Genomic DNA, 14,469 nt, shown 5'->3' with positions numbered 1-14,469 from the left:
ATGGGATAATTGATAAGCATTAAGTCTCTTCCTCTAGTAGAGAGAGCTAATTAATAATAGTCATGAGAAAAGTACCAAAGTTCCTTAATAAACTTGGTTTTTGTGTTAGTTGTTGGGTTTCCCCCCCAAGCAAAGGACTTCATTTTAACAAAGCACTGAGACTGTCCAAATACTCATCACAGTAGAGCCTCACGTGAGAAGAGGTAAAGCCTCAGGCATTGACTGAAAAAGCACTCATTAATGGTCTTAGAAGAATACTAATTCTACCCCCATTTCACATGGATTTTTTTTAAAATATAGGCCCTTGGTCACTCAAGAGTCTACCCCCTTCTTCTATTTTGACAACTTATTTTTGGATCTCATTAGTTAGTAACTAATTATTCAAAAGTGTGGTTTATGTTTGGAATGTGGCCATAAAAATGGCAACTTGCCAAGGCAGACATCTGCTTCCTGTATATTCCTATAAATGATATCAGCTTATTTTACTGATAAAAACACTACTTGGTCCCTGACAGTTATAAAGGAGAAAGTTATAACGTTCTAGACTTATACAACACATCGAAACTATGCACAGAGTTAGTGAGCAGAAAAGACTGTCTGTTTTTTGTGGTGATGATGGTGGTTAGTGTTTTTGTGGGTTTTGGTGTGTTTTTTTTAAGAGTATCAAGTAGAGTTTGGATGGAAACTCAGTTCTGAGTTGATATATCAAAGAATCAAAAATCAAAATGACCAGTGAAAATTCCTTAACTATTACTGGGGCAGTAACTCCACAATACTACTTTTAAAACCTGGCATTTCTTAAATAATCAAATGCAAATTATTTAATTATTGAGAAATATCAAGGGAATTTTTTAAGCTCTGCTTCACTTCAAAGATATTTCTCTGAAGGAAATAAGCCACTGTTCTTTTCTATGTGAATGAAAAGACTTTTTTTTAAATTCCTTAGTTTCCTTTGCTTACAACTCTACACTTTTACCCTTCAATCTCTTTCACCACAGAAACATTACATGCAAGATTTGAGGACATGGTCCTGATTTTTTTTATGCTTCGTGGAGGAAAAGTTTATAGCTGATGGCTGAGTCCTAAGCAACTTGAATCTATACGGGAAAGAAAAACACACACACTCAACCAAAGAGAAACCTCCAGCAGCAGGCCCTTCTAAAGCTGGAAATTTCATAGGTAAATGCAGGGATAAACATTCCTTCCTGAAAGCAAACAGTCATGGCTTTTTCTCATTCAACTATGCCTGAACCTTTTGTAATTTCCCGGAGGCCTAGACCCAGGTCACAATTAATTCCAGACCCCATTTTAAATCTAATCCCTCTCCTACTAGCAACCTGTCTGTAGGTGGGTCTTTTCTTTCCAAATTATAAATCTGAACTTGCATCAGCCTCCTAGAAAACAAGACATTTAAAGTTTCCTGTAACCACTGCCCAGGTGATGCACGGTCTGCACTTGAACGTTAACAAAAGAAAAACTACATTTTCTAAATTTGAGGATTCTTATGGGAATCTACATTTTAAACGAAACTGCACACAACCTCCCTATACTTCTATCATTTAGAGCTGCAATGAAAAAAACCCAAAACAGAAACTTTAATCTTTACCAAGACGAGTCCCCCTATTTATTATAATTGTTTTTATTAGACTATATGGTTATGGTCAATTTTGTCAGAAATCACTCTCATTCTGCGCTTTCATGTCGGGTTACCTTCCTATGATTGTTTCCTCAGACGGTTTCAATTTTGTTTTCTCACACCTTTCACCACTTCTCTCCGCGCCCCCAATCCCCAGCTTGCCCTTCCCCTGTCCCTGTGTCTTAATTCCTTGCTCGACTTCACTCTCTGCTACAGCAGTTGTAGTCAATTCATTAGCAAGTGCTCTGCATCCCAGCGCAGCGCCGTCTGGACCCGCGGTGTCGCCGCATCCATCATCATTACATCAGCGCAGGGAAGTCCACGTTGATTGCTCCCGGCACCCGGCGCGCCCCAATCAGTGTGCAAGCAAACATAGCATGTTTTAATTTTTCAGAAATGGCTCTGGGTATTTGGGGGCCAACGGGGGCGCTTCCAGCCCTGCTTTGATCCGCATTCCATGAAGCAGTCTTTCGGGAGACAATACGTCTCAAACCGCGAGGCGGCGGGAAAGTGAAAAACACAAGGGGGCGGGGAGAGAACCGAGGCCTCGGGATCAACTAGAACCTGGCAGTCAGTCGCTCTCAAGCGGAAAGCAGCAGCCCTTACCAATTTTTCTCAAATTGGTTACCCCGCTCCTTGGGAATATTCACGAGCATTAGAAAACTCTATCTACACTTGGCCCAGCAAAATTTTCAGGAGCCAGTGGTAGGTGGCAACCGTAGTTTCAGCCATACAGCTGTTTGACCAGCAGAATTCAAGGAGGTGCAACTTTCCAGGTATTTTATAATGTAACACCCTCCCCTGCGTGTTGCACACTAATTAAAAAAAAAAAAATTTACTTTCACAGATGGGCATTTGAAGTCTCCAGAACTTTTTATTCCTTGTCTGTTGACCTTGTCCCCAAATGTTATTTCTTCATTAACCACCATAATCACAACTTCAGGTATTGAGCATGAATAAGGCAGATTAGCTAGCCTCAAAGTCTCTCAGGAAGCTGTCAGCTGAGTTCTAAAGTCCAATCTTGACCATCAGAGGCTTTAAGTAGTGAATAGGGAGCATGAAAAATTATAATTCTGGGAACATGTGCCCACTTTGCAGGTTTCTGAAGTAGTAAGCAGGATTCTGTAATCTTTAAAGCAGAGCACACCAACATTTAAAAATGTCCAAACTACATCAAATGACTTCCTTAATCAGGGTGAAATTAAGCAGCAGTGATAAACTGATAATGCACCCAGACTACTTAATTTATTTCCATAGCCCAGTTGGCTATTTTGAAATTGTCTGAACTTGGGCAATAATTCTTTTTTTCTCAATGCATTTAAAGATTTAAAACAAGGAACTTAACAGCCTGATTAATGATGGTCTGATCTGTTTCTGATAGGTTACAACAGCTACTGGCAATGAGAAAACACAGAAGACCTTCTTTCAATAGAGCAAAACAATGCTATTCACAGTACCATGATCAGGCCCCAAGTGAGAAATTATTCTGTGTCCTTATGGAGCTATTGATCAAGTGAAATGAAACTTAGCAACAGAAAAAACATCTTGCTGTATATTTATAAACTGAATAATCTCCCTAATGTACAAATGTGTTGAAAGTCCAGATCCCAATGTCAGAGAAGCCATTCTACCTGGGGAAGGATTTCTGTGACAACATTCCTTCTTCTATCACGGAACACTGACATTTCTATCATACAAGTAAGGTTAGTCGTATTTATAGAGCGCTACACCTCAAGATGCTACTCTCAAAGCAACTTTCTAGGTAAAATCCCATTTAGCCCTTATCATATTTTTCCTGTAGCTTTTAAAATTCATTTTCCAAAGAAAATTAATTGCTTAGGAAGACAATAACAATAATAAAGAAACACAAACTTAAGCTGGTTATCACTTTTTGATCAATTTGGGGCATGATGGGACATGAAAAGTCTTGAGCTTCAATTGGCTAAATTTAGGCAACATAAAGTATTATCAATGTATTTCACAGAAGCATGCTGTCTAGAAAATGTTCTATAGGTATGTAATCTAGTTGCCCTTTCATTGCGTTCCAAACATCTTTCTGAACTTAAAATCAATTAGCTATGCATAAGCTCTGTGATACACCAACAGTTCCTAAGAGTTCTAAGGCTTACTCCCCCTTCCCTGTCTGCACCGCCTCTTTTTTTTTCCTGCAAGAATCCCAAGTTAACAAGTTCTTAATGAAATCTTCATGTATTTTTAACAAAAGCATTTTTAGTGCATAATGATTTTACCTTTACTATTGTTATTACTCACAGCTGTCCATTAATTCTAACTCGAGCGACCCTATAGGACAAGAGAACTGCCCCCATATGGTTTCCAAGACTATAAATCTTTACAGAAGCAGACTGCAACATCTTTCTCATGAAGAGCGACTAATGGTCTCAAACTGCTGAGCTTTCTGTTAGGGTAATGCTTAACCCACTGTGCCACTAGGGCTATTTTATCTTTATATATGATTGTTACCTGAAATCAGGAAAGCCTAAACATTAACTGCAAATAAAGAATCTGCCCTAAGTGGCCATTAGTAATTGTTGGTCAACTAGAAGGTTCCCATTTTTCTCTTTTATTTCTGAAGCTCTTAAGTCTCAGATAAACCAAAGTAGAATTACTCTTATTGTTGTTGTTGTTATGTGCCGTGGAGTTGGTTCTGACTCATAGCCACCCTGTACAGGGTTTCGAGGCTGTAAATCTTTACGGGAGCAGAAAGCCTCATCTTTCTCTCACAGAGCAGCTGGTAGTTTCGAACTGCTGACCCTGAAGTTAGCAGCCCAATTCATAACCACTACGCTACCAGAGCTCCTCTTAGAGAAATGGACTTACTCTAAAGAGAAATAAGTGCCTGCCTAAGGATTAAGTAAATTTGGTTTTAGTGAACTGACTACATCTAAAATCTTAAGAAACCCAAATATTTAACTTCAACCAGTGAAAAACTTACTTGACATGAAGTCATCATTGCTATTCCAGTTAAAATCACAAATGACATTTTTGTGTGCCAGCTTAATTTTTTGCCCATGTGCATTTAAAAGAAAAGATGATTTGCTATTCTGACTTTCTCCACTGCCAGTACTATTTTACTAGGAGCAATCTGAGGCAAGTATAAGGCCCCTGCCCTATTTAATATTTGTTACCATTTCTGAGTTTTGCAAAACTATTAAGTATGAATCCAGTGTACTTTAATTAGGATTTTCAGGAAGTGTCCTGCATTGCAGTATCATTAAAGAATGAGCAATAATGTGAAGTAAACTGGCATCCTCACTTCCTGCAGATGTGCTAGATGTAGCCAATCCTTCCCGGGCAGAAAATGAGTTCTCAGTCTACAGAATCTCTAAGCTCATATAGATCACATATGTAATGTGTCACATGTATCACAAAAACATCATGACTGATAAATGTGTCCCTTGCCTCATTGCACTAGGTTTCCAGGAATTAGAATTTCTCTTTACATTTTCCGGGCAGAACTATATTTTAAAATTATTCTTAAGAGAACTTTTATCCTTTATATTTCTTAGCATTGCAATAAAGCTTAAGGGGATAGTAGAGTACATAGCTCATTAATAGCAATTTGCTTTTAAATCACCACAAACCCGAGACCAAAATCAGCTCTAGATATATCAAAGGCACTTAAAAAGTATGTTTTGTGTGTGGTTTGCTGTTCATTATACTTTAGTCTCCCAGTTTCTTAACTTTTGATTATTAATTCTGAATTGCAATTTTAAAAAGCATGTTTTTCACAACTTAAAAGATTTTACTTAAAACTTATACAGTAAAAATTACCCCATGGTCCACTCATCCCATAAACTTTGCTTACTCTGACAGAATTCTTCAGTTGATTTATTCTCCCTCTTGCCCCACCCACCCCATCTCCCAAATCATGGTGTACAAACTATCAATCCAAACTATACCAAAAAACATGCCCTCCCCCCAATTAAACTCTCTGGTAATGAAATTTAATTTCAACAGCCACAGTTCAGAGCAGTACATCATATACCTGATCCATACTTATGGCTACTCCTGTTCAAATTTCTGTGCACCTCAGTTCATTAAGGCTTTGTTCTTAACACTATTGAATGAGATTTCTTGAGGCTGCATCATTCTTTTTAAAAACATTACAAAATGAAATAAATAATATGGTTTACCTGCCTCATCCCTTCCATATTGTCATTTGAGACTTATTTTTCATCTGAATTATGAGTTTTCTGAGTGTTTTTATAAATATCAATAATTTGTAATGGAAAAGATTCTGAAATATTGTTAAGTATTTTATGTAATTTTCAAAAAGTCAAAGTGGAAAAAGCTAAAAATTTCCCCAAGACAATATGCAAATAAAATGTCCCACCTGCTATTTTATGAAGTTATTCTAATAGACAGATTTAAATAAATCACCCTTTCCCACTATTTAACTAATCGAGTGGCACTGTAGGATAAGCACTGGACCATACGGTCAGTTTCCACTACAAGTTCAGCGGTTCAAACTCACCAGCCGCTCCTTAGTCAGTGTTAAGTCAGAACCAACTCCACAGCACTTAACAACAGTAATGTCTATTGGCAGCATTCAAAATTACACAAATAGACAACCAAATGCAAAAGTCATACTCCTGTATCACTCCCTCTCCAATCAAAAAGAAGGAAAGAAAGAAAATCCCCTCTACATGCCGGCTATCAATCCAATTTACTGCAGGTACAATTTCTGTGTACAGTGTACGCCACAACAAAACCACAGTAGGATGCCAACGCAGCCCTAAAGAAAGTTTTCCCCTAAATCTCTGGAAAGGAGCTTTGAAAGAAAGCAAGGATTACAGTATGCTAGAAGGGAGGGAGGGGACTTACCTCAAACCCAGCCAAGCGGAAATCAGAGCCGTAATTCTACAAGTAGACAGAGTACACTTTCAAAGCTCTAATGGTGTGAAGAAGTGCTGGGCAGCATGGCCTGAAGGCAGTACTAATACACTGATGACTTATGGCTGGGCTGGGGCAGACAATGAATTTGGGGTTGAACACTAACAGAAACCATGCAGTACTTTGATAAATGGGCTTTCACAATTTCATTCATTGAATAACCTTTAAGCACAAGATTGGCTAGAGTTCTCTTGGGAATTATATGACATGTTGGACAGTGATGTTAAGTATTTTTTGTTTTTAATTATGACTCTTATGCAAAATGCAAAAGCACGATATAGTAGGCCACAACTATAGATACTACAAGATGCAGATGTGGATTTCAATACAATATTGCCTTTCAGGAGGGGGATGAAATGTGCTACTGCCACTTTATTAACTAGGTAATGGCTTATTCATTCAGTTTCTTTACAAAGCCATAGATTCTCTGGGACAGACATTCTGTCGGGTTGAAACATGCACAGAACAAATAACACTTTCACACTTTGAAAAAAAAAAAAAAAGGGCTAAAAGTGGTAATGGGTAGCTAAGAAATCTGGTACTAAAATACAGTGCATTTAGAATTACAAGGGGAAAAAAAAAATCTCACTTTTAGGGGCTAAGTAGAAGCAAAGCGCTATAAAGAAATTAAGACACCATGTAAAGTTCTCAAATGCACTTAAAAAACATACAACATTTAGTTTCTGTCAAACATCTCTCCACCCTCTTCCCTGGTTAACTGGCCTTTCCACTGAAAAATAGTAATTTTGGCAATTTTTACAGAGAATGAAATATCTAAAGTGTCTCTAAATTAACAAGTACCACTTGCTCCAGACAGCATTGCCTTTAGCAGCTCCTAAAAACTTAAGAAAAGGATCTTAAAACAGGAAGCTTAGTGAGCTCATAAAACTGTTGTTGGAGCCAGGAACACATAGCATATTTAATCTGCAAACTGTGAGTCTACAGTGATTTGAGCAAGATCTGAGGCATGCCCTCAAGGTTTGCTGGGATCTGGGATTAGGGGGTTGATAAGAGCCTCTACTGCCCATGGACATGTTTTTCTTCTGCAGTTAAACACAAATGCATGGAGACATTTGACTGCTGCTTGGCGTTACTGTTCAAGTTATATAAAAGCTTTGCAGCTCCTTTTGCTGTCAATATATCAAAGTTTAAAAAAATCATCAAAGTGTGAAATTTCATTTAAAGTCCTCGCCAGTCTACAGCTCTATTTCACAGGCCCATCAAATAAAAGTAAAGATGAAAAATACACTGAGAGTACTTGAAAAAGTTTGCAGCAGTACCCTCACCCTGTTGTTGTTTATTCTGTCTCCCTTTATTTGCTTTGAAACTAGAACAAATCCATTCTCATCTAGAAAAATGACAATGTGAGATGAAGGCCAATATCTTCCACTAACCTTTAATGACAAGATAACCTCAAATCATTATAGAGGAGAATCTTGTGTTTAACAAATATATTTATATATTCTTCCTCCATAATCATTTTGGCGTTTTAATTGCCTCTCATGATAAAAGTTGCAGGAAATTTCTTGAATCTTACAAAACAGATGGGTCTTACTACAGAATATGAATGCCAGAAAATCTAAAACCTCCTTCAAAGAATTCTTTAGCTGGGTATTTACAACAATTGCATAAAGAAGAAAAGTCTGACTTTTAAGATAATCTATGATAGTCTAAAAGCATTAGCATTCCATTACTAAGGTTTTCTTGAAGATTTCATGACTCACTGACTCACTTTTCCTTCCAGGTTGTTTTTTCTTAGTACATTTACTGTCTCCATATCACTGCGTACAATGCAACAATGATCATTAAATTGTTTCCTTTCATGGCTCCCAAACCCTATCCTCAAAAAAGGAGGAGGGAGTATCTCAGTAGGCAGGATACCTTACCTATAAGGAAAACCTACTCAGTGACCTCTAAATGGCTAAGTTTAGAGGAAGTCTGAAATCCTTACAGCATGCAAGCAATTAAGGCAACTTAACTAGCCAAGAAAAAAAGGAAAGTTCAACTTTTAGGTTTGGGCATCAAATTGATAAATTAACAATTCCTTCATTCACTAAGTAATGGAATAATGCAACAGAGCTATTTTTCATTAGTACTACATTTTCTCATTTCTGTCTGTGGTCCTTTGCAAATTAGATATACCACAAAAATATGTTTGTATCAATTACGAAATTCAAACATGTCAAGGAACCCAGAAATTGTGCAAGTATCTATGAGTTAGAGTCACCAGCCTATTAACAATAAACAATAGAGTTTATACCTTTTTAAATGTTCCTACGTGTGTGAAATTTCACTAGACAACGCTTACATTGGACTCAATTCACACATCTTAAACCAAAGCTTCCCCAGGCTGACTTTAAGAATTATATACACTGAAAAGATCTCCCCTTAGGCGGCAGTTTCTAATTAAATAGCTTTTAGTATAAAATAAACTATTCTTTTCTCTATAAGTATGCTATCACAACTAATTTAAATACTATTTCATGTTTGTTTTGGGTTTGACTACAGTCTCACAAGCCTAAAAGTATTTGTGTATCAGGTTGTGAAGACCAATATTTCCCAACATAAACAAATTCTGTAGGTACATCACACAGTTCACACTGTTAAAACCAATCATCACTGCTTTAATAAAGCTCCTCCTGAACAGAAATACATATTTTGTTTTAGAAAAATGAAGAGATTTTGAGATTATTTCACTATTTTAAAACAGCATTTTCCTCCTTCAAAATAATCTCGACACATATAATTAAGAAACTGTCAGACTATTATTAATTTTTAATTTAAAACCTAAATGAAATAATTACAGGAATCAATCAATAAGGCACCTATTCAAATTACAAAGCAATTACATAAATGCTCAAAATTAATACTTTAAGCAAATTTTTGAAGATTTCTGTGTATAATACACTAAGAGAGCAAACAACATTAAAAGTATGTGGAGCCGATTGATAGTTCTTTCCTTAAATAGAATTAAATAAGATCATTTCAGATGATCCACCACTAGCCACGGCCAACTCACTCAAGCTGGAACTCTTTTTAAAAGTTAATTGATTTCCACCAAACACATTATTTCAGGGATCTGATCAATGGTCCCATCCAAATTCTGTACAAAAATCACATTTGGGGGAGAAATACCTAATGACTGTTAAGTTTTTTAAGAAAGCATATAACTGGGGAGAAAGCAGGAGAGCAGGACGGGTCTTTGAAAACTAATAATACCAGTTTGGTTAATGGCACTGCCCATGTATTTATTTGCACAGTGGCCGGCCCTCCATTCCCCCCAACTAAAGGGCTCTTTTACTTGGAGGTTCGGACAGTCCATCATTTCAAACTGAAGTGGCAGCTGGAAAATGCGGAACAGCTGGGAGAAAATGTTTTACATAAATATATGTACATAGAAACTGGCAGAGGGCCATGCACACGGTACCCAAGGCCAAAATCTACTCGCACTCCACAAGAGATGAGAAGTTGGGAGCTTGGCGGAGGCGCAGAGCAGGATGCAGCCTCAATCCTCTTTCCACACGGGGTCACCAGGGAAGCCTGGGGACCGGCCTCTCTGAGTGGAGGCTACCTTACTGTAAAAGGTGAACATTAACACCAACTTCTGGGAAAGCTAAAAGGCCAGGATGAAAAGTAGAGCTTCAGCATCCAACAATATGCTTAGAAGGTGCTTCACAAACTCTCCAAGTTTGGAGTAAATATTGACTCCTTCTTCACCTCCTCCGCCCATTTTCCCGCAGCAACTCAAGAAAGTAACTGTCCACTACAATTGATTCATGCCCAACTCTGCCCTCTGGGAAAGCGGCCTCTTTAAGTGATTATTCCAGGGGCCACAGTTGCCCACACCCCCACACCTCCTCTCGCATTCCCTGCAGCTTCTAACGTTTTTATTCATTTCTCTTTTTTTGGTGGTGCCCCTGGAAAAGAAATAAAAGAGAATCCCAAATCATACACAGATGGTACAACTTTCACTTTTCCTCTACAACGCGGGAGGCGCGCCTCCCTCCATCCGCTCACACACCACACCCCCACCCTCCTAAATTGAAGCCCGGGCTGGAGGAAGCCCCCGCAGCCCCAGCCCGGCACGCACCCACCTCGACACCCGACTCCTTCCGTCCCTCCGGAGGGCGGTACGCACCCGGTGCCCAAAGGAGACAGTGCCAAGAGTGTAAAGGACAGAGCTGGGAGTTTTGAGGCTCAATTTAGTTCTTTTTAAACCTTTGCGCGTGGGGGTGGGGGTGGGGCCTGGAGACGAGGGGCACCTTCGTAGCTATAGCAAACTTCGTGATCCCTACAAGATGTGAAATTCTCCAATCTTTCTCCGGATGGCCGAGGAAACACTCGGAAGAGAACCGTCAAGAAAAAAGCGAATGAAAGGCATGCTCCGACGCCTCCAGGGTTTTTCTAGAAATCTGGGGGCCTTCTGACAGCCATTTTCATGTCCTCCTGTTTTCCCCAGTGGGAGACCCCCCCTTCGATCCGTGGGCCCCGGCGCCGCAATAGGAGTGGACTGCCGAGTGCCCTGAACGCTAAACAAAGAACTTCGGGCGGGACGTACCTGCGGCGGCTGCGGCTGTCAAGTCCCCGAACTTCCCATAGACCCGCAGCGGGGGCGCGGCGGGCGGCTCCGGACTCCTGGAGGTCGCGAGCGGCTCCGGCTACCGCGAGCAGCCGGACCGGGCGCTGGGGGTGCCCGCCGCGGACATAGTGTGGCGCCGGCGGCTGCAGGGGACTGGCGGGCCGGGCAGGGAGACACACAGGCGAGAGGAGCGGTGAGGTGCGGGAGGGAGAGTGCGAGCGAGCAAGCGAGCGCGCCGGCGGTGGTTCCCCTGCCCACTCCCGCCCGCTAGTGCAGATCCGGCATCAGTTTCAGGGATCATGTAATCCGATCCCTTCTGACTCACAGGCCCTGAGTGACAGTTCTGATTTGGTTCAACCGCGGGAGGGAGGAGAAAGAGAAAGAAAGAAAACCCCAATCCCAGTTCCCTCTTTACATCCAATCGACTTTCGGGGGTAAAAAAGATCCCATCCCGGCCTGGAAACCTTAGCCGGGTGAAAAGCCCAGCCCCCACCCCCGCCCTGGGACCCCGTTCTGCCCGCGCTACTCACGGGGTGGAAAAGTTGTCCCTTCCCTCTGCGCTGACCTCCTTCGCGCTCCCTCCTTCTCCTCCTCCGCGCGCTCCTCCTCCCTCAAGTTTTAACAGATGTTGCCGGACTCTCCTCGCTTCATCTCACTCCCTCCACCCCCTCCCCGCCCCGTACCTTTTCTTACTGCCTCTATCCAGATCGACTGGGACTCAGAGCAGCAGCAAGACGCCTGCCGCCGCAGGGGGCGAAGTTGGGAAAACTTGGGAGTGCTGCTCGCCTTACTTTTGCTTTCTAGCTCCTTCCAGGCCGCGCCGGAGCCCCGCGCTTCCCCCGCTCGCCGGGTTCGCGCGCCGGGAGCTGGCACCAGCGGCGGCGCTGGCGATGCCGGCGGCGGCTGCGAGATGCCGGCGCGCACCACCCCGCAGTGCCGCGCGGCGCGGGCCCGGGTCGGGTCTGAGATAGGGGAGCCGGTGGCGCCCGGAGCCACGCGCGCGTCCCTTCCCCGCCCTCCGCCTCCTCCGCCCCTCCCGGGTCCTCACACAGACACATTCATGCCTGCTCCTCCTCTTCCCCCTCCTTGACCCCGCGCCCGCTCGGCGCGCCGAGGCCCCACCCACCCGGCGTGGGGAAGGGGGCCCGGGCGCGATCTCACCGCCCTCCCAGGCCCGCGCTCGCCTCTGACTCGACTCCTCTGGGCGAAGCCGGGGCGCTCCACCACCCTCTAACCCCGCGCCTGGGCGACCCGGCTGCGTGCTGCCTGCGTCCATCTCCGCCCACACCACCTCCTGACTCTCCTTTCTCCCATTTTGGGCTCCCCTTCTTTTAAGGCCTCCTTGGTCACCCTCTCCCTTGCTTTCCCCTTTCCTTGTTTTACGTTTCCCCACTACTACTCTGAAACTCACTCGCGGGACGATGCTTTAGGAGGTTCAGGGTTTGCTCTCCACAGGATTCATCTGGCCTTAGGGCCAAATCTGGGAAGTGGGAACTGTCACCACCCACACAGACTGTTGTCCCCGTGGGCCACTTTTTAAAGGACACAAAAACAAAGACCCCGGGCTTAGAGCCTGGACTCTTAATATACTGCTTTATCCTGAGCTACCAAGTGTCTGATCCTGATTTATTTGCAGCGGCCCACACTAGCAAAAATTACTTTACCTCCTTCCTTAGCCCTCCAACCTACCTACATCTATTTAAATGTACCCAACCTGGATCTGTAACTTAAAAAAGAAGTTGGGGGGGGTGGGGAGTGCAAAGGAAGAAAAAGAAAAAAACACCTCTGAGACATTCCAAAATCTGTTCTTCCTCGGGGTAAGCGGAGAGCATACCCACTCACCTCGGCAGTAGTGCCTTCCAGCTCACGCGTGCACTTGTGTTGACTCGCAGAGTGTCTTGACTAAAGGAAGAGAGTGGGTGGATGAATGATTAGCTATTATGACTTGAGCATTTTGAGATTCAAATACTTCTCTGGAGTTTGGGGTTTCTTTCTTTCTTTTTTTCTTTTAACGGAATTGAGGGTGGTATTCACAATTTGTTTCCCGGGACTTGTTGCTCCTCACAAGGAACGAGGAAAGCAGAGACTGCTTTAAGTGCTCATGGAGACGCGCTGGAGTGAAACTAGGTCTGAAAAGTCTGGTTTAGCCATCTAGGAATTCTCCTTTTGGCTCACCACACTATAAAAATCCACCACTTACCCATCCCACAGTCCTAGGTTGCTGTTGACTACTAAGGGGATGGTCAAATTCATCTAGCGATGCCAACAGACCTAGTGATTTGTTTCCTTAAGCTTCAGTATATGAGATTACCATGAGTCGGAAGGTATTCACGTTGTTTGGGTTTTTTCACTCATTATACAGAAGTTTCAGAATTCAAGGGCTGGAGTCCCACCTCCCCTACCTCACTAGCTGCCTCAAGACCTGGGAGGATTCCCTGAGCCTCATCTGTGGGTTGGAGATGGGATGACCAGAGTGCATACCTCCCAAGATGTTTAATGAGGTTCCAATGAGAGAACACATTTGAAAGTATAAAGTGGCACACATGTGTAAGAATTATTAGTACACTTTTGCAACTGCAGAGCATTTCAACCTCCTTTCCCCCATGTATCTTTCCCTAGCATCAGTCATATTATTTTTTACCCCACATTCAAGTGTGTGTTTCTGCCTCAATGACATGAATGAAAACAATATACATCCTGATAGTCTCCTCTGTTCACCCAGCGGCAAAAAAAAAAAAAAAAAAAAAAAAATTTAAGGGAAAGAACCACTCAAATGTTAGACAACTTAGTTCTATATTAAGTCTGGTTGTCTGTAAACCTTCACTCAATTAGCAATTGTTCACCAAAAAAAAAAAAAAAAAAAAAAGTTTTAATGGACAGCCAATAAATCAACCATGAGTATAAACTAGAAATTTTTACTTTTAATTCCCAGAGTTTCCTAGCATATTTTGAAGCATGAAGATCTTTATTCTCAGCTCTAAAAAAGAGCAAAGACAAAGCCCATTTCCCACCATTATGTGGTTACAGGAGTCCTGGTGAGGCGCTGTGAGTTAACGCACTGCTGGTCTGCAAGGTCGGTTTGAACCACAGGTTCAAGCTCACCAGCTGCCTTCCGGAAACCCTATGAGTCGGAACTGACTTGACCGCACTTAACAACAACAAATGTGGTTAGGAGTGGGGCTGCTAACCTCAACGTCGGTAGTTTGAAACTATCAGCTGTTCCGCTGGCAAAAGATGAGGCTTTCTGCTCCTGTAAAGATTTACAGCCTTAGAAACCCTATACAGGGTCACTATGAGCCCTGGTATGGCATTGTGGATTAATGCGCTGGACTGCAAAGTC

The sequence above is a fragment of the Chrysochloris asiatica genome, unplaced genomic scaffold (assembly GCF_000296735.1).
Source record: "Chrysochloris asiatica unplaced genomic scaffold, ChrAsi1.0 scaffold00006, whole genome shotgun sequence".
NCBI lineage: Eukaryota > Metazoa > Chordata > Mammalia > Afrosoricida > Chrysochloridae > Chrysochloris > Chrysochloris asiatica.
This window is presented reverse-complemented; position numbering follows the sequence as displayed.